We start from the raw sequence: 20,508 nt of genomic DNA, 5'->3' as shown, positions 1-20,508 counted from the left end.
GAAGGACTGGCCATGGCTCCGGGGGCTCTGCCTGCACCTGGGGAAGAGGAAGGATCCGGCGCGAGTGGCCTCTCGGCGGAGCTGGGGCGTCTGAGCGCGGGCTCCGTGGGTCCGCGCGGGGCGGAGCTGGGCATCGGGGCGGGCGCGGGCTCCTCCGCGGGCCGCTCCTTGCTCTCTGCCGCCCTCAGCTGGCCTCTCGCGCGCACCGCGGACACGCAGGGCCCTGGCCTGCACCGTGCTCACCTGCCCCGGCCCAGGCGGTCGCTGTCCCCTGCCCGTGGCCAGGCCCGCTCTGGCCAGGCCCTGCACCTCCTCGCCGCCCCAGCCAGGTTGCACCCCGATGGTCTCCCTGCCCAAGGAGGAGAGAACAGAAGGGATGCCCCGAGAGGGTGGACATTGGCCACAGCCACCATGTCTTTGCTCTTACCCTGTGTCTTGCATGATTTGGAGGTGGTGGGAAAACCGACGCTGCTCAAAACTCGTGGAGAATTCCGCCTGCAGGATGACATGAATGCACCTTCGCGTTGCCTACCAACAGATCTTTTTTGAGCATGACTGTGGACCAGGCGTGGTGATGGGGGAGGGGATACTGTAGTGAAGATGACAGGCATTGTCTTCACCCAGTGGGGCTCAGCGCTGGGTGAGAAGGCATTGAGAATGGCCATTGTCAATTGGGCAAAAGGAGGCCAAGAAGAAGTGCTGGGTGCAAGGGAACTGAAAAAGACAGGAGGCTCAGCAGGTCCTGGAGCTGCGAGAGTGACAGCAGCAGCGTCTGTTCCAAAGGAAGCAACAGCTGAGAGAGATCTCAGAGAGTTGTTCTCAGCCCAGTAGAGGGTGTTGAGGCAGAGGGAACAGCGTGTGCAAAAGCCCAGAGGCTGGGAAAGAAGCAGAAAGAGGACTGTGGGGCTGGAGCGTGGTAGGGAAGGGGAGAGAGGTGTGGTGCGCTGACAGATTGCCTGGGACCCAGCTGTGCAGGGACAGAGGAGGTAAGGGATCCTTGCAGGCTCCCAGTCGGGGCTCAGGCACAGAGACAATGCAGGTGGGCAAAGGGAGGAGACGTGGAGAAATATTTTGGAGGCATGCCCTGATGAATGAGCCCAGGATGCACCCTTAGTGTCAGTGTGGAGCTCCTTCCTTGGCTGTGTGATGAGCTGAACACGGGGGTATTTTCTAGATATTGAGGTGTTACACCCAGAGTCCAGTACAGGCTAAGTAAGCACCAGCAGCTCCCGGCCTACCTCAAAAGCAGGAGAGACAGGGGAGACAGGGGTGGCTGGGGAGACAGTGTCCTTTCCATGATTCTGCCCAGGATCCTAGGCCCCTGTACTCCCTGAGTTTCCCCACCCAAGTGCTGGAACCATGTTGCACAATCATCTCCCCACTAAGCTCCTGATGGCGGCCCCTACCCTGCTGTGCTCCGTATTTCAACCCTAACAGCTCTCACAGTGTGCAGCACATAGTAGATTCTCAGGAGACACTGGTGGGTGAGCACATGGGTCTGCTCAGCACCCTCTTCTCTCCTCCAGCTCTCCCCATTATGAAGTAATTCTAATTATGACACATGGGCTTTGAGACTCTCTTCTATTACTTTCCATATGCTAATCCATCTATACCTTACAGCAGCCCTGGGGGTGGTTGCTATTAGGATGCCCATTTTACAGAGGAAGAGACTGAGGTATAAAGAGGGTAAGTGACATAGGCACACTACAGAGGCTGGGGCCAAGTGATCGCAGCACTCAATCCCCAAAGGAAAGGTGGATGCAGTTACCATAAAAGACAGCAGAGTCAAAGCTGCAACCAGAATAGCCTGACTCGCAGAGACCTATGGTGCTGGCTGATCGTGGCATTCCTAGAAGTGAAATAGATAAGAAGCCTGCCACATTTTTAATTGATCTGTGTTTGCAGAAGAGTTCTAGGTCAGGTGAGCAGAAGTCTAATCTGAATCATAAAAACAGAGTCACAATCCCCAGTCAATTTCCAGACATAAGCCAGTTCACAGACCCGAAGGCCCTTGTCTGAATGGGAAGCCAAGTCCCCTCCAGAAAGGACACTGCTCCACTGCCAAAAATTTGTCCTGTCAACTTTTCTCCCAGCCTGCCCCCAAAGGAATACACAGCCTTTTACCAGGATGACTGAACAGGGGAAAAGGAACTAATGAGACCTGTGCAGGATCACTGGGCACAGGCTCTGAACTGGCACTAGGACGAGAATAGCTTCTACCCATCAGAATAGGCATTTTGGAGGTCACATGAATGTTGGTGCAAGTTCATGTCATGGTAGATCCATTGGGTCCCCAAATCCCTCCTCTGGTTCTATGCAAAGCGGCAATGCTGAGATTCAAATTCAGGGCATCCAACATAGAGGCTGTGCTCTTCCTCATGAAACATTCTGACACTAGTAATCAATGTAAAAATACAAACACCTCCTGGGGCTAGCCAGAGTCCTCCAAACAGTCATGTAAATTTGTTCTGTCAAGGATTTCCTCCTACCCCCTGCTGAGAGCCAGTTACAAGGAGAGACTAGGGAAAGGCATTGGGTAACTGTTGCTAAAAGCTCTTCTGGATAAAGACGTTTGGGAAAAGAAGCAAATAGAATTCAGCAGAAGAGGTAAGAAAATAAGTTTACGTTTGGCCAGGCACAGTGGCTCACGCCTGTAATCCCAGCACTTGCGGAGGCCGAGGTGGGCAGATCACGAGGTCAAGAGATCGGACTATCCTGGCCAACATGGTGAAGCCCCGTCTCTACTAAAAATTCAAAAATTAGCTGGGCATGATGGCGCACGCCTGTAGTCCCAGCTACTCGGGAGCCTGAGGCGGGAGAATCACTTGAATCCAGGAGGCAGAGGCTGCAGTGGGCCGAGATCATGCCATTGCATTCCAACCCGCCGACAGAACAAGACTCCATCTCATAAAACAAACCAAAACAAACAAATAAACAAAAAGTAAGCTTATTTTTAAGCCTGAACAAGTGTAGTGGTTTAGGCGTTCTGCAAATACCGCCCCAATCAGGCTACAAGATGTTATGGCAGCAACATTTACACCCAGTCACTCCTGGCTGGCTGAGGCACTTTTCAAAACATCCTTGCACAGCTGTGCAGAGCGGCTCTCTCCACTGGCAGCCGGCAGAGCCGTAACTCACACTGTCACCACTCCCCTCAAACCCCTTCGGTAAGCACTTTTTTTTTTTTTTTTTTTTTAGATGGAGTCTTGCTCTCTCATCCAGGCTGGAGTGCAGTGTCGCAATCTCAGCTCACTGCAAGCTCCGCCTCCCGGGTTCAGGCCGTTCTCCCGCCTCAGCCTCCCAAGTAGTTGGGACTACAGGTGCCTGCCACCACGCCCGGCTAATTTTTTGTATTTTTAGTAGAGACGGGGTTTCACCGTGTTAGCCAGGATGGTCTCAATCTCCTAACCTTGTGATCCGCCTGCCTCAGCCTCCCAAAGTGCTGGGATTACAGGCTTGAGCCACCACGCCCGGCCTGGTAAGCACTTTAAATCAATGCAACAGGAATAAACATTTGCTGCAGAGCGGCAATGTGCAGGGAGGAACATGCTTCCACTCAGGCTCAGAAAGCAAAACCTCCTGGCTGTCTGAATCTATGTGAGAGCTCACAGAAAAAGCACTCTGTATGGCTGCCAGCCTCACACATTCCCCCCAACGGGTGAGTTTCTCTTTCCATGTTATTCTGTGCTGTGACGTGCCATCTGTCAACCACCACACCATTCTCAGTTGACATTTCAAAGCATCTTTGCCCTGTGAATGGTCACCAGCCCTGCCCTGCAAGCCCCCAGGTGACATTGAGCTTAAATGAGAGAGAAAACAAATTTTGGGTTGGATTTCAGTTCAGCATCTTGGAGTCTCTGTGCGGACATGAAATCTGTCTCCCTTGCTGTGGGCTGCATCCTTGTTTGTCATCTGGTTTGGTTCTTGGGGACTTGGAAACTCATGGGCACCTTTGCAATTTGTGAAGAAGCAGCATGGCCCTTCCAACAAAAGCAAGGAATAGGAACAGAAGCCCAAGGCTTCAGATCAAGGTGCAACTTAAAGCAGCCTCAGTGCAAAAGCAAACAGGAGTCAGAGGGATGCCTAAGGCAAAGTCTAGTCCACAGGGCAGCTATAAGGCAAAGAGAGAGAGAGAGAGAGACAGAGAGACAGAGAGACAGAGAGACAGAGACAGAGACAGAGACAGAAAGACAGAGAGAGATGGGAAGAGACATGAAGCACCCAGGCCTCTGCATCAAAATCCCTACAAGAGGAGCCTCCTAAAAATGCAGGAGGCTGAGGTGGGTGCACACAGAAGTTCAAGACTAGCCTGGTCAACGTAGCAGGACTGTGCCTTTACAAAAAATACAAAAATTAGCCGGCTGTGGTGGTGTATGTCTGTGGTCCCAGTTACCCAGGAGGCTGAGGTGGGAGGATGGCTTTAGCCCAGAAGGTAGAGGCTGCAGTGAGCTGAGATAGCACCACTGCACTCCAGCCTGGGCAACAGAGTGAGACTTCATCTCAAAAAAATTTTAAAAATTTTTTAAAAAGGATCACCCTGGCTACTTGAAAGGATAATAAGAAGGTAAGAGCAGAAGCAAGGAGACCAGCAGGGAGATTCTGCAGGTGGGAGCCCACAGTGGCTCAGACCAGGCTGGCGCTGAAGACTGGCTGAATTCTGTATATATTTTGATGATGAAGCAACTCACTGACTCTTGATGAGTGGGCTCTAGGAGACTGTATTTTTAACAAGGTCTCAGAGGATTCTAATGCAGGCTAAAGTTGAAGAACTGATTTAGGTGAAGCTTCTGTTTCATCTTTGGGGAAGTACCTACTGACTTTTCTCTAAGCCACCTCAAAAGAGGTGCCAGACAAAATGTGCTCCAATGTCTGAACATGTGTGCACAGCTCTAGAGCCAACCTCAGGACACTGAGTCAAAGGTTTAGGAGTATAACAGTGAACAACCACGGTCCTCTTTTCAATGAGTTTTGCATTTAATGAGAGAAATAAAAAGCAAAAAAAAAAAAATCCTTTTCAACTCAGAATGGTAAGAGTTATGGTGACAGTATGCCTGGGGCAATGGGAGCACATAGAAGGGGCACCCAATCAGCCAGGGGCAGTTGTTCATGCCTGTAATTCCAGCACTTTGGGAGACCAAGGTGGGTATATCACTTGAGGCCAGGAGTTCACAAACAGCCTGGCCAACATGGTGAAACCCTGTCTTTACTAAAAATGCAAAAAAATTAGCTGGGTGTGGTGGTGAGCACCTGTAATTCCAGACACTCAGAAGGCTGAGGTTGGAGAATTGCTTGAATCCGGGAGGTGGAGATTGCAGTGAGCCAAGATCGTACCACTGCACTCCAGCCTGGGTGGCCAGAGCGAGACTCTGTCAAAAAATAAAAAATAAAGCCAGGAGATGGGTGGGCATCCAATCTATATCAGGTGGTCAGAAATACTTCTCCATCACAGGACTCCTAAGTTGAAGACTAGAAAATGGTAGGAATTAGCCAGGTTGATAGGAGAGGTGTGGAAGATCATTCCCAGCAGAGGGAAGAGCATGTGCAAAAATCGAGAAGTGAGAGGGTGAGGAGCTGCGAGATGTATAATTGTAAAAAGTGACTAATATAGAGCTAAGTTGGAGCCAAATCTTAAAGGCTTTTTGTCATGTTTATCCTGTAGACAAAGGGAGACAGTAGAAGTTTTTAGGTAGGGGAGTAATGATCCACTTTGTGTTATAAAAAGAGCAGTCTGGCTGGAGGAGAGTGGGAGCTGAGTAGATCAGGTAGGAGGCTGCAATACACCAAGTGAGACAAGATGGTTGGCTGGACCAAGGCTGTGGCAGTGAGAATGGAGAGGAGACAGTAGACTAACTTGACTGAGAAAGAGGGAGGAATGCAGGATGAGGCCCAGGTGTTTTGGAAGCTGGGTGGGTGGTGGTGTGAATCCGATGTGGTGAGCCCAAGCGGAAGAGGAAATCAGGAGAGGCAAAGTAAGATGAGGTCAATGCAAGACAGACAGCCAAGTGGAGATAACAAGTGGGCAGTTGGGTTCATCAACCTGGAGTTATACAGAGAGTTCTGGAATGGAAATAAAGAGGAAAGGACTTTGGGAATAGGTGAATCCTCCCTGAATAACATGTAGAGAAACGAGAATAGAACACAGGGGACAGAAAAAGGGAAGAGATTTGTTATTAAAACCAACCATCCATCAGACATCTTCCAATAAAATATTTGTTAGAGGTTTCCTCAGTGTGAGTAATTCAGGAGCAGAGCTAAAGACAGTATTCACAATAAAATAACTGCTGGGAAGGTCTTAATGAAAACATTTAATGCTGCTTTTAAAACAACAACAACAAAAAGGCTTTAGCTACTGCACAGACCCTGGAGCAATTTTTCGGCAAGAGTCTATCAAACACGAATCTGATCTGACTCAAGGAGGTGTCATATCAAGGGTAAAAATCCAATTCCAATGTCCATAAGAGCCTTTCTGCCAGGTACAAGACCCAAATCCAGTTGAAGTGATTTTCTATTGATTAATAGGCTGGGAATACACAGGTTGTTGGTTTTTGAGATTTCCCTCCCTGTGCCTTCATGCCAGCTATGAAAGAGTCAAAAGGTTCCCAATTGTCAAAATAAAAATGACACTTGGTCACAGAGGAAACAGATTATAGGACTTTTTAACTATGAGGAGCAATTAATGTTACTGAATAAGCAAATCTGTTTGTATAACCAGATTCTTATAGGCTACTTGGAATAAAGGTTTTCCTAAGTGTGTGATTTGTACAACGATAGCCTTTGGGTCTCTGATGGAACAGCTCTGAGGAGGAAATGTTCCTTTAATTATGTGGAAGGCCAATTATAACTTTATAGCCACATTGTTTTGCACATTGCATATAATTTCACCATTACATAGCTTCAGCACTATAATTCTGGAGAAAATGCAGGCATCAAGAAGGCACTTCAGGCACATTATGCTGGAGATAAAGATGTTTTAGCAAATTCAGTTTAAACTACAACATTAAATTTATTTTGTTGAATAAAACATAATTCAATAATGAGTTTGTGTATGTCAACTCTATAGTGGAGGTAATAATAGCTAGACAGAGCATGTCCCCTCTCCTCTTTTTCATGCTCATTAGAGTAATAAATAATGCTATAGGAGAATCTTTCTCTAATATGTGCTTCTTCTCAGGCTAAGCGTGTTTTGTGCATCTGTGCTTCATGAAAAAAAAAAGGTAAAGGAACTAATTTGGGAGCCATTCACAAAAGTGCTCCCCCTTGATGTTATTTTATACTCTGAGATTTCTTATTCTCAGTGCCTACCAGGAATGGACTTTCTGAGGAAGCTCAGATGAATCACTCCTTATATAGTTGGCACTGGGAGGTCTGTATGGAGCAAGTGAAGAAATCAGCAGAGTGAAGATAGAGGGAGAACAACATGATGGGGGAAAGGCAAAGTGACTGCCATGTTGGTTTCAATTCTGCCACTCATCAGTGAGACCCATGACCTCCTCTCTCTAGGACTCTGTTGTTCTTATCTGTAGAGTTGAGGAATAGAAGGGCCTTTTAAAGTGTTAACTTTCCTGACTTCTCTGTAAAATACTTTCATTCAAACTGATGGAAATCTTGACTACTTTGCCAAGAGGACATAATAATCATCAAGCTGAATGCACCAAACAACATTGCCTGAAACTATCTAAGCAAAAACTGAGAAAGTTACACAGGACAGACAGACCTCCTATAAGAGTAAGAACTCTTTAGCACATGCTTAGTGTGTCAAAGACAATGCTGTGTTCACACCATTCCTCTTCCTGGACATGCAGAAAGACTACATTTCCCAGCCTCCCTTGCAGTTAGTTTGAAACCATGTGACTGCATTTCCACCAACAGGAATGTAAGAGATAACTTCTGGGCCAAGGTTATCAAAGGCAAGTGTGAGCTATGTTCCCTCTCTTCCTATCCATACGGCTACAAGTGAAAAACACTGAGATGGCAGAATTAAAAGATGGAAACCTCAGGGATCTCTGAATCACTGTTGGACAAGGGCCCCCAAGGAGAACCCCTGCTCCTGAGTATTTACTGTTCTCTGGCTTTGGGGGCTCAAGGCACAGAGCTCCTCATTAGCCAAAGTCGCCCAAGTTCCCCAATCTCTAAGGATTTCCTCATAATATTGCAAGAAGAAGAAGAGAAAAGTCAGTGTCCATAGAAGCTTTGGGGTTCTTCCTCTAATCAGGAGAAAGCTGGTGTGTATTATTCGCTTCTTTCTTTTCTTTTTAAAGATCCAACTGCTTTAATTTTTGTCTTTTTTTATGGGAAAATATACCAAGTATAAATATTAAAAATTATAAATATATATTAGTTCATATAGAATGGCCAGTATACACATTTACCATTTCCACATTTTTTCAGTTTACAGTTTAATGACATTAAGTACATTCACATTGTTTAGCAACCATCACAGCCATCATCTCCCCGGAAGAGTCTTATCTTTCAAAATGGAAATTGCACTCATTCACCAAACTCTCCACTCCTCTCTCTCGCCCACCCCTGGGGGCCACCATTCTAGTTTGCAACTCTATGAGTTTAACTACTCTAGACCCTTGATGGATAAGTGGAATCATACCGTGTTTAATTTTTTTTTTTTTTTTTGGAGACAGTCTTTCTCTGTCACCCAGCCTGGAGTGCAGTGGCATGATCTCGGCTCACTGCAACTTCCACATCGCGGGTTCAAGCGATTCTTGTGTGTCAGTCTCCCGAGTAGCTGCGATTACAGGCGTGTGCCACCACGCCCAGCTAATTTTTGTATTTTTAATAGAGACGAGCTTTCACCATATTGGCCAGACTTGTCTCGAACTCCTGACCTTAAGTGATCCGCCTGCCTCAGCCTCCCGAAGTGCTGGGGTTACAGGTGTTAGCCACTGAGCCTGGTGGTGTTTATCCTTTTGGGATTTCTTTATTTCACTGACGATAATGTCTTCAAGGTTCATCCATGTTGCGGCCTGCGTCAGAAGTGCCTGTTTTTTTGTTTGTCCATTTTACTTTGTTTTGTTTTGTGTTTACATGGAGTCTCACTCTGTCACACAAGCTGGAGTGCAGTGGCACAATCTGGGCTCACTGCAAACTCCAACTCCCGGGTTTAAGCGATTCTTGTGCCTCAGCCTACCGAGTAGCTGGGATTATAGGCACACGCCACCACGCTCATCTAATTTTTTGCATTTTCAGTAGAGACAGGGATTCACCAAGGTAGCCAGGCTGGTCTTGAATTCCTGACCTCAGGTGATGCGCCCACCTTGGTATTCCAAAATGCTGGGATTCCAGGCGTGAGCCACCGCACCGGCCAGAAGTGCCTGCATTTTGAAGGCTGAATAGACTTCCATTGTATGAATGAACTGCAGTGTGCTTTTGCACTCATCTGTCCACGAACCCTTGGGTTGCTTCCACATTTTGGCTGTTGCGGATAATGCTGCTATGAATATGGGTGTACAAAAATCTGTCTTCCACTGCTGGCTTCTAATTGTTTTTGGTAGGTACCCACAAATGCAACTGCGGGACATCTGATAATTCTGTTTCTGATTTTTCCAGTACACGCCATCATATTTTCCCCATTCCTTCACGGTTTTACATTCCCTCTGATCAGATTCGAGCATTCCTATTTCCCTCTAGTCTCACCAATGCTTGTTGGTTTATCATATCCATCCTAATATGTGTTATCACATTATTGTTTTGATTTGCGCTTCCCTGTGATTAGTGATTTTGAACATCATTTTAGATGGTTATTGGCCATTGCTATATCTTCTTTAGGAACACGTCTACTCGAATCTTCTGACCATTGTTGATGGGATGCTTTGGGTTTCTTGTTGTTTAGTTCTAGCCGTTCTTTATATATGATGGATATCAGCCTCTTTTCAGATATATGATTTGTAAATATTTTTCCTAATCCATGGGTTATCTTTTCACTCAGTTCGCAGTGTTTTTTGCTGCACAAAAGTGTCTGTCATTTAGATGTAATCCAAGGAATCTAATTTTCTTTAGATGCCTATGCTTTTGGTGTCATATCTCAGAGAGCATTGCCCAATCTGATGTCATGAAAGTGTGGCCAATGTTTTCTTTTAGGCGTATGATGCTTTTAGCAGTTGGGGTTATGTCTTTGATCCAGTTTGTGTTAATTTTTGCACCTGGTGTGGCATAGGGTCCACCTTCATTCTTCTGCATGTGGAAATCTAGTTTCTCCAACACCATTTCTTGAAAAGGCTGCTTTTCCACCAATGAGCTTTCTTAGCACAGATGTTAAAAATCTTTTGAACATATAGGTGAGAAGTTATTTCTGGGCTCAGAAACAAACAAACAACAACAGACAAGAAATAAGGATACAGCATGTGCCAGGCGCAGTCGCTGATGCCTGTAATCTCAGCACTTTGGGAGGCCGAGGCGGGTGGATCACCTGAGGTCAGGAGTTCAATACCAGCCTGACCGACAGGGAGAAACCCTCGTCTCTACTAGAAATACAACATTAGCTGGGGGTGCTGGCACATGCCTGTTATCCCAGCTACTCGGGAGGTGGAGGCAGGAGAATCGCTTGAACCCAGGAGGCAGAGGTTGCGGTGAGCCAAGATTGCACCATTACACTCCAGCCTGGGCAACAAAAGCGAAACTCCATCTCAAAACAAAAAACAAAAAAACAAAAAAAACAGCATGATTTCAAGAGCAGAAAGAGAAGAGCTTCAAAACCAGCATAATGAGAAAGTTAGGAAGCTTCTTACCAAAGCATCTGGAAATATGCAAGAAATTCTTGTGAACTAAAATTTTCATACTGTACTATCAAACACTAGAACTCACTCCACCTTTCTGTATTTTGGGGCCCAATTATCCACTTCTCTTCATTCCCCATCCCACCCCTTTTCTTCCTAGCATCTGCTAACCCCCTTTATACTCTCCACCTTCCTGAGATTCCTTTTGTATTTAGGGGTGTGTGGTATGGAGTCCCTTTCTGTTGCCCAGGTTGGAGTGTACAGGCACAATCCGGGCTCACTGCAACCTCCGCCTCCCGAATTCAAGCGCTTCTTGGGTCTCAGCCTTCCGAATAGCTGAGACTACAGGCACGCGTCCCCACGCCCGGCTCATTGTTTGTGTTATTTGTAGAGACGGGGTCTCACTATGTTGGTCAGGTGGGTCTCAAACTCCTGGCCTCAAGTGATCCGTGTGACTCGGCCTCCCAAACTGCTGGGATTACAGGCCTGAGCCACCACACCTGGCCAAGATTTTCTTTTTTGTTCCTACATAGAAGTGAGGACATGTAATATTTGTCATTCTGTGCCTGGCTTATTTCACTTAACATACAGACCTGCAGTCTCATCCATTTTTTCTGCAGTGGAGAGGATTTTCTTCCTTTTTAGGCTGAATAATATTTCGTTGTGTGTGTATACCTCAGTTTCTTAATTGAAACAAGTTTCTAAAAAGCAAATAGTTTTAAAATGTCTCGGAAAGTTAAACTTTAGGGATACTGCGCCCATTTTATTCTTTTCTATTTCCCATCTTATGTATATGCGGGTGTATAATAAAGCAGCAATCAATGTGTGTATAAATCTATAACTTCAAAAAATGTCAAATGAAAATGCTAAGTGGTGGCTGGGCGCGGTCACTCACGCCTGTAATCCCAGCACTTGGGGAGGCCAAAGCGGGCGGATCACCTCAGGTCGGGAGTTCAAGGGCGGCCTGACCAGTATGGAGAAACAATATCTCTAGTAAAAATACAAAAAAAAAAAAAAAAAAAAAAATGAGCCAGGCATGGTAGCGCATGCCTGTAATCCCAGCTACTCGGAAGGCTGAGCAAGGAGAATCGCTTGCATACAGGAAGCAGAGGTTGCAATGAGCCGAGCTCGTGCCATTGCACTCCAGCTTGGGCAACAAGAGTGAAACTCTGTCTCAAAATAAATAAATAAATAAATAAATAAATAAAAAAGAAAAAGAAAAGAAAAAAAGAGAAAATATTACTCCCATTATCACAGGGGGTGTTCACCTCTGATGATACTGTTTTCTAATATCCAGGGAAGGAGAGTATGATATTACTCCCAGTATCACAGCTGATGTACACTTTTTTGTGATATTGTGTCTAATATCCAGGGAAAGAGAAGATGATATTACTCCCAAAATTGCAGAGGGTGGACAACCCTGGGATATTGTTCCTAATATCCCAGTGGGGAGAGGATGATATTACTCCCCATATCGAAGGAAATGTATACCACCCCTGTGATATTGTTCCTGATATCCAGAGAGGAAAAGAATGATATTACTCCCAACAGCGTAGTAAATGAATACCCGCGCTGTGATATTTTTCCCAATATCCGGGGGGAAAGGATCATATTACTTCCAATACCGCAGGGTGTGTACAACCTCTCTGTGATCTTGTTGCTAACATCCAGGTTTGGGGAGGACAACATTACTCCCAATATCACACGGGGAGTACACTCCCCCATGACTTTGTTAGTAATTTCCTGGGTGGAGAGGATGATATTACTCCCAATATCGCAGGGGATGTAAACCACCCCTGTGATATTACTCCTAATATCCACGCAGAGAGAGGAAGATATTACTCCCAATATGGCAGCAGGTGTACAACCCCTGTGATTTGCTTTTTAACATCCAGGGGGCAGAGGATGATATTACTCTCCATGTTGAAGGGAGTGTACACACCCATGTGTACTCTTTCTACTATCCAGAGGGTGACAGGATGATATTACACCCAATATCGCAGGGGGTGCACACATCCTTGTGTAGCCCTTCCTCACATCCAGAGGGAGAGAGGATGATATCACTCCCACTACTGCAGGGGGTGTACACAGCCCTGTGATACTCTTCCTAATCTCCAGAGGGAGAGAGGATGATATTACTCCCAATACCGCAGGGGGTGTACACAACCCTGTGATATTGTTCCAAATATCCAGAGTGAAAGAGGATGATATGACTCTCAATATCGCAGAGGGTGTACACCTCTCCTTCATATTGTTCTTCATACCCTGGGAGGGAGAGGATAAGATTACATTGAATATCTCAGGGAATGTACAGCCTCCCCCTCTGATACCCTTCCTCATATCCAGGGGAAGACAGGATAATTTGACACCCGATATCGCAGAGGCAGTATACCCCACCTGTGATATTGTTCCTAATATGCAAGGGGGGAAAGGATGATACTACTCCCAATATCGCAGGGGTGTTCACATCCCCAGTGACATTTTTCCTAATATCTAGGGGAGAGACAATTACATGACAGCAAATGTTGCAGGGTCTGTACATCCCTTCCTGACATTGTTCCTCATATCCAGGGGTGAAGAGGATGATATCAAATATCAAAGGGGGTGTACAGGCCCTCCCAGGATATTGTTCTTAATATTCATGAGGGGAGATGACGATATTACTCCAAATATCGAGGGGGTTTTTCACACCCCTTGTGATATTGTTGCTAATATCCATGGGGGCAGAAAATAATAGTACTTCCAATATTGCAGGTGGTGTATACCCCACCTGAAATATTGTATGGAATATCCAAAGAGGGAGAGGATGGTGTTAATACCAATACCGAAGTGTGTGTACACACCCCTTATGATATGGTTTGTAACATCCAGGGGGCGGGAGGATGACATTAGTCCCAACATCACAGAGGCTGTACACTACCCCTGTGATGTTGTACCTAACTTCCAGAGGGGAGAGGATGATATCATTCCCAATATCTCAGAAGTTGTACATCCCCCGTGATATTGTTCTTCATATCCAGGGAGGCACAGGAAGACATTACATCGAATTTCACGAAAGACATACACACGCACTGTGGTATTGTTCCTAATATCCAAGAAGGGAGAGGATGATATTACTCCCAATAAAGCAGTGGGTGTACATCACCCCTGTGTTACTGTCTCTAATATATGGGGGCGGTGGAGGCAGGGGTGAGAGGTTAACATACACTCCAATTGGGCATGTGGTTTGATGCCCCTTGTGTTATTGTTTTTAATATCCAGCGGGAAGACAATAATGCTATTTTTGATAGTCCGACACATCCGCTCCACCTTTCCGGAACTCTGAGGCCGGTAGGCGGCATGAAGTTTCCGTTTGATCCCCAATACCTTTGCCGTCTTCTGTACCAAGTCAGCAACAAACGCAGGCCCCTTATCTAAGCTGATCAATAAGGGCAGTCCAAATCTGGGAATAAGATCTCGAAGAAGCACACAGGTTACTTCACGAGCTTTCTCAGTTCGTGTTGGATTAGCCTCCACCCATCCAGAGTAGGTAGACCCAAGAACTAGTAAATACCTCTTACCTCCACACTTTGGCATCACTGTGAAGTCCACCTGGAGATTTTCAAAGGGGGCTGCTCCATAAGCTCGTATGCCGGGCGGAACAGCTGGACCTTGCCTCGCATCATGCTGTGGGCAGGTAACACACCGCTGGGTCACCGTTTTGGCAAGGGCTGACAAATGTGAGATGTAGAAATACGGGCCTAACAACTTTTCCAGTGACTCCTGACCTAGATGGTTGGTTTCATGCACAGCCAGTACAACTGCAGCTCCCGGCAGCTGTGGCACAGCTACTCTCACATCTGGTAACCGAATCCATCATTCCTTGATCACTTGCCCTTCCCTCTAACTGGAGAAAGTCCTTTTCTCCTTTAGAAGAAGTAGGTACAAGATCAGGTGCTTGAGGGAGCAGAGGGGCTGTGACTGATGCCTGGAAGGGGGCAGATGGTGCTTTTCGAGCCTCTGAGTCAGCGCAGGAATTCCCCAAACCCACCAAGGTGGAAGCTCGCTGGTGTCCTCTGCAATGCATAACTGCCACCTTGTGGGGTTTCCATACTGCTTTAAATCATTGCAAGATTTCTGGTTGATATTTTATGTCTTTTCCCCCAGTGTTCAATAGGCACTTTTCTTTCTATCATGCTCCATGCACTTGAAGAGTTAAAAAGGCATACCTAGATTCAGTGTAAATGTTGAGTCTTACCTTCACAGAGTTCTAAGGCCTGAATGAAAGCAATGAGTTCAGCTTTCTGGGCTGAAGTGCCCTAGGGCAACGATCTGGTTTCAACAACAGTGTCCAGGGTTACCACTGCATACCCTGCACCTCTCTCTCCTTGTGGGTTGATGAAGCTGCTTCCGTCCACGTATAGTTCCCAGTCTACGGATGGCCGAAGGCTGGTCCCAGAGGTCAGGTCTGCTAGAGTCAACTGAGTCCAACAGTTCTACAGGATCATGCTCGACAGGGCTCTCTGATACCGGGAGCAAGGTGGCAGGTTTTAGGGTGTTCCAAACTTCAATTTTTATATGGGGATTTTCACAGAGCAAACTTTGGTTCTTGGTGAGTCCAGCATTGGTTAGCCAATGATGTCCTTTAGTATTCATGAAAGTCACCACAGCATGGGGGCCTTTATGTTCAGGTTTTGCCCAGGAGTCAGCTTATTTGCTTCTTGTACTAGCAGGGCAGTTGCTGCCAAGGCCCTCAAACATGGAGGCCATCCTTTAGGAGCCCCGTCTAGTTGCTTAGAGAGGTAGGCCACCGGCCTCAGCCAGGGCCCCACAGTTTGGGTTAAAACTCCAACTGCCATCTTTTCTCTCTCTGACCCACACAATGGAAAAGGCTTTGTCAGAACGGGTAGCCCCAGGGCTGGGGCTGACATAAGTTTTTTCCTTTAACTCATGAAAGTCTTTCTGTTGTTGGGATCCCCATTCAAAATGTTCCCAGTCCCCGCCCCCTTGTGACCTCACACAAAGGCTTGGCTAATACTGCAAAGTTTGAGATCCGTAGTCTACAATACCCCACAGATCCTAAGAATTCTCTCACCTGCCTTCTGGTCTTAGGCTCCGGTAGATTGCAAATGACCTGCTTTCTTTCTGATCCCAGGCTGTGTTCCCCCTATTGGATAGTAAATCCCAAGGAACGTACCTGCTGTCAGCAGATCTGAGCTTTTCTCTTGGACACCTTATAGCCGCAGTCCTCCAGGTTCTGGAGTAGGGCATCCATTCCCTTGGCGCACCCGACTGCCATGTGGTGTCTCAGCAAAAGGTCATCAACGTACTGGAACAAATCATAGCCTAGGTCTCTGGTGGGAAACTTCTGGATGTCTTGAGCCAACGCCTCCCCGAAGATGGTGAGGGAGTTCTTGAACCCTTGGGGAAGCCCGGTCCAAGTGTACTGAGTAGGGACACCTGACTCTGGATCTCCCCACTGAAACGTAAACAGCTTCTGGCTCTCAGGGGCTAATCTGATAGGAAAGAAAGCATCTTTCAGGTCCAAGGATGTGAAGCAGCTGCCCTCAGCTGGCAGCAACCCCAACAATGTGGACGGGTTAGGTACTGTTGGATGTAAAGTCAGTGTAGCTTGATGAAGCAAGCGCAAATCCTGTACCCGCCTGTAGTCCTTGGTCCATGGCTTGGGAACAGGCAGGAGGGGAGTGTTCCACGGAGACTGACAAGGAACTCTGATTCCAAAAGTTCTTAGGTGCTTGAGATGGACCTGGATCCCTTGAAGAGCTTCTCTGGGGGACTGGGTCCTGTTTTTGCCTAACCAGCTGGGCCCCAGGCTTCACTTCTATGAGTACAGGGGCTTGGTTGACTGCCAACCCTGGAGGGTTGTCTTCCGCCCGTACTCTTGGCCACTGCTTAGCCAGAGCTGGTCTTATCTCTTGGCCTGGCTCAGTTAAGAAAAGTCTCCATTCCTCCTCTCAGGGGACCATAAGGGTCATAATGACTCCCGTTCTGAGTAATTTTAGCAGCAAAGAGCCATGCTCTGTAAAAGAGATAGTGGCTGTCAGCTTGCTAAGCAAGTCCCTTCCCAACAAGGGCAAGGGACAGTCAGGCGTGTACAAAAACTGATGATTCACTTTATGTCCTCCTACAGCACAAGTTCGAGGCAAGCAGAAAGCTTGCTTTGCTGAAACCCCTGTGGCTCTGTTGATGTCAATAGTCTTTTTGGATAAGGGGGTGACCCCTGAACATACTAGCGAATGTTCAGCACCAGTATCTACAAGAAAATCAATGTCTCTATCCCCGACTGTCCTTCTGACCAGAGGCTCTTTGGGGACACTCGAGCCTGGTCCCCCTCAGTCCAATAACCCTTCTGCCAGGTTAAGCAGGGCCCCTTCCTCCTTGTCCAGGGCCTCCTGCTCTGAGTCACCTTGTTTTCTTTCGAGCTGAGGACATTTTTTCTTCCTATGTACTATTTCTTTACAATAAGCACACTGGTTACGCTGCAAACTCTGACAGCCAAGCTGAGTTTCTGTCCCAGGGCTCCCCTTCCCTTGCCTCTCTCGGGGGGCCCCTCTGATTGCTGCAGCTAACAAACAGGTCGGTGTTTCTCCAGGCCTGACATTCATTCTCTTTGCGCTTTTCCCTACGGCTTACTGCATCCCTATTTACAAACATCTGGTTAGCTATTTCTAATCATTGTGATGTATTCATCCCTGCAAGCCCAGCCTGTTTCTGCAGTTTTCTTCTCATGTCTTCTGCGCTTTGACTGACTAAAGCCATGTGAATCATGCGCGGATTTTCAGGGCTATCGGGATCAAAGGGATTATACATACCATAGGCCTCACACAGTCTCTCGTAGAATTGTGCTGGACTTTCTTCTTTTCCCTGAATGACCTCAGAGACCTTGTTAACGTTTGTGGCCTTCTGAGCTTTCCTCTTTAATCCTTCCAAGAGAGCTTCCGTGCCTCGGTTTAGCCTTTGCATATCTCCTCTTTCATGTGGGTCCCGCTGGGGGTTGGTTCCTGGTAACTGGGTCCTTACATGCTCCCGGGGTTTTTGATAATCAGCTGGTGCATGTTCCTCTAGCCGCTTAGTTGCTGCTTGGAGCACTCTCCGCCTTTCATCTCTGTTCAAGAGGAACATGAGCAATGGGTGGCAATCAGCCCAGGTGGGGTTGTGGGTCTGGATAACAGTTTGGAGCAAATCAACCAGAGCTTGTGACTTTTTCGTATAGTGTGGGGTATTGCTTTTCCAGTTGAGAAGGTGGGCAGAGGTGAAGGGCTGGAACACAAAAACATGCCTCTCCACCACGTGACAATCCTCATCTATCCCAGTATACCGCCGATCTCTCAGGGGCATTTGGACCCCGGTTTTGGGTCGTAAACGAGCTGCCAAGGGAGGGGTTTCTCCCGAGTCCTTGTCTATTCTGGGTGGCCTAGGGATATGCTTGTCTTGCAGAGGCGCAAGCAGTGTGGGCTCAAGAGGGGGAGCCTCTTTCCCAGGTAAGGGGAGGGCACCACTGGGATCACTGGTGCCATCTCCTGCAATGCATCTTCTGATGCTGGGTGGAACAGAGTTTCAGGAGTTGATTTCCCTGGGCAGGTGGAGTGGGATCCTTCCTTAGCTATCTGTCCCTCTGCTACTAGTATTGCTGCTGCCTGCCCTCTTAGCCACTGTGGGGGGTCTAGCACCAGCTGTCACCAAGTATCTATGTATACGAACTGGTCTAGGTACTCTTTACCAGTTACCTTGTGCCACACCTTAGAAGCAACGGACCTGTCCAGGCTTCCTTCTGATGGTCGACCCACTTCTAATGGTGGCCAATCTACTTCCCACAAGGTTCTAGATCCCCCTGGTGGTCTAGCGGTTGGGATTCAGCACTCTTACCTCCGCTGTCTGCATTCAATTCCTGATCAGGGCACTAAGAAACGAAGTAGGACAAGCCATGGACGAAGTCCCTCAGACAGCGGATTCAAGAAGGAAGAGGTTTCTTTATTCGGCCGCGAGCGTAGACAGACTCGCGTCTTAAGAACCCAACTCCTCCAAGGAAGACAGAGTTCCTGGCCCGTTTAAGGGCTTACAACTCCAAGGGGTTCCACGTGAAAGGGCCGTGATGGATTCAGAGCACATGTGCTTAGAGTTAATCTAAGGGGGGTTAATCTTTTCACCTCAGGCCGGCTCATCATTGCCACCGGCTGGTCTTGCCACTGACTTCATTCCTGTTGTTTTTCCACTTTTACTTCCTCCTCCTCTTCAGAGACAGGAGACAGTAGAGAAAAGGCTTCTCTCCTCAGGGTGACAGGAAGCTATTACTGCCAATATCACAGGGGGTGTACACAGCCCTGTGATATTCTTCCTAATATCCAGAGTGAAAGAGGATGATATGACTCTCAATATCGCAGAGGGTGTATACCCCTCCTGTAATATTGTTCTGCATACCCTGGGAGGGAGAGCATAAGATGACATTGACTATCACAGGGAATGTGCACCCTCCCCCTCTGATACACTTCCTAATATCCAGGGGAAGACAGGATAATTTTATTCCCAATATCGCAGAGGCAGTACACACCCCCACCCGCATGATATTGTTCCTAATATCCAAGAAGGGAGAGGATGATCCTTCTCCCAATCAAGCAGTGGGTGTACATTACCCCTGTGTTTTTCTCTCTAATATCCGGGGTCGGAGAGGATAACATGCCCTCAAATTTGGCAGTTGGTTTGACGCCCCTTGTGGTATTGTTTTTCATATCCAGCGGGGAAGACAATATTACTACTCTCAATAACACAAGAAATGTACATCCCCCTGTGATATTGCTACTAATATCCTGGGGTAGAGAGAATGATGTTACTCCCAATATCGTCAAAGTCTCCGCCCCCCTCTTTGCTATTGTTCTTAATATACGGAAGGCAAGTATGATATGACACTCAATATGGAAGGAGGAATACACGCCCCTGTGATATTGTTCCCAGTATACAGTGGAGGAGAGAACGCTATTACCCCCAGTATCGCAGGAAGGGTAACACCTCTGTGATCTTGTTCATAAGGTTCAATCGAAAAGACGATCTAACCGAAAGTATCATAAATACACTGTGTGTCCACAGTGTCTGCTAACATGCAGGGAGGGCCGGGCGGTTGATATTACTCTGCGCATCAGCGGAGGGTGTCCACGCCCCTGAGATGTGGCTCCTAATATCCATGGGGAAGGGGGATAGATATTACTCCCCGCATCACTGGGGGTGTCTACTCCCCTGCGATGTGGCTCATAATGTCGGGGGCGGAGGGGTGATATTTCTCCCCGCATCGCGGGTGTCGCCTGGCCCCCTGCGATGTATATGGTGACATCCAGGGAAGGAGAGGGGGATGATATTACTCCCCGCCTCGTGACGGAGTCTATCACAGTTCTGGATACTATCCACCCCCTGGGATATGGGGAGTACACCCACTGTCATATTGGGAGTAACATCATACTCTTCCTCCCTGAATATTAGGAACAGTATCATGGAGGGTGTGTTCACCCCCTGCCATATTGTGCGTCATGTCATTTTCTCTACCCCTGGATATTAGGAACAACCTTACAGGGGAGGTGTACAGCTTCTGCGAAATTGGGAGCTGTATCTTCCTCTCCACCTTTGGATATTAGGGACAATATCACAGGGGAGGTCTATGCCTTCTGGATTCTTGGGATTAATACCGTCCTCTCCCCGCCTGGATATTAGCAACAAGATCACAGATATGAAGTGGAATGGCGCAATATTACTTATCGCAATTAATAATATCAATTTTAATATCAATATTACTTAT

This window comes from Pongo abelii, chromosome 7, assembly GCF_028885655.2.
Source record: "Pongo abelii isolate AG06213 chromosome 7, NHGRI_mPonAbe1-v2.0_pri, whole genome shotgun sequence".
Classification (NCBI taxonomy): domain Eukaryota; kingdom Metazoa; phylum Chordata; class Mammalia; order Primates; family Hominidae; genus Pongo; species Pongo abelii.
This window is presented reverse-complemented; position numbering follows the sequence as displayed.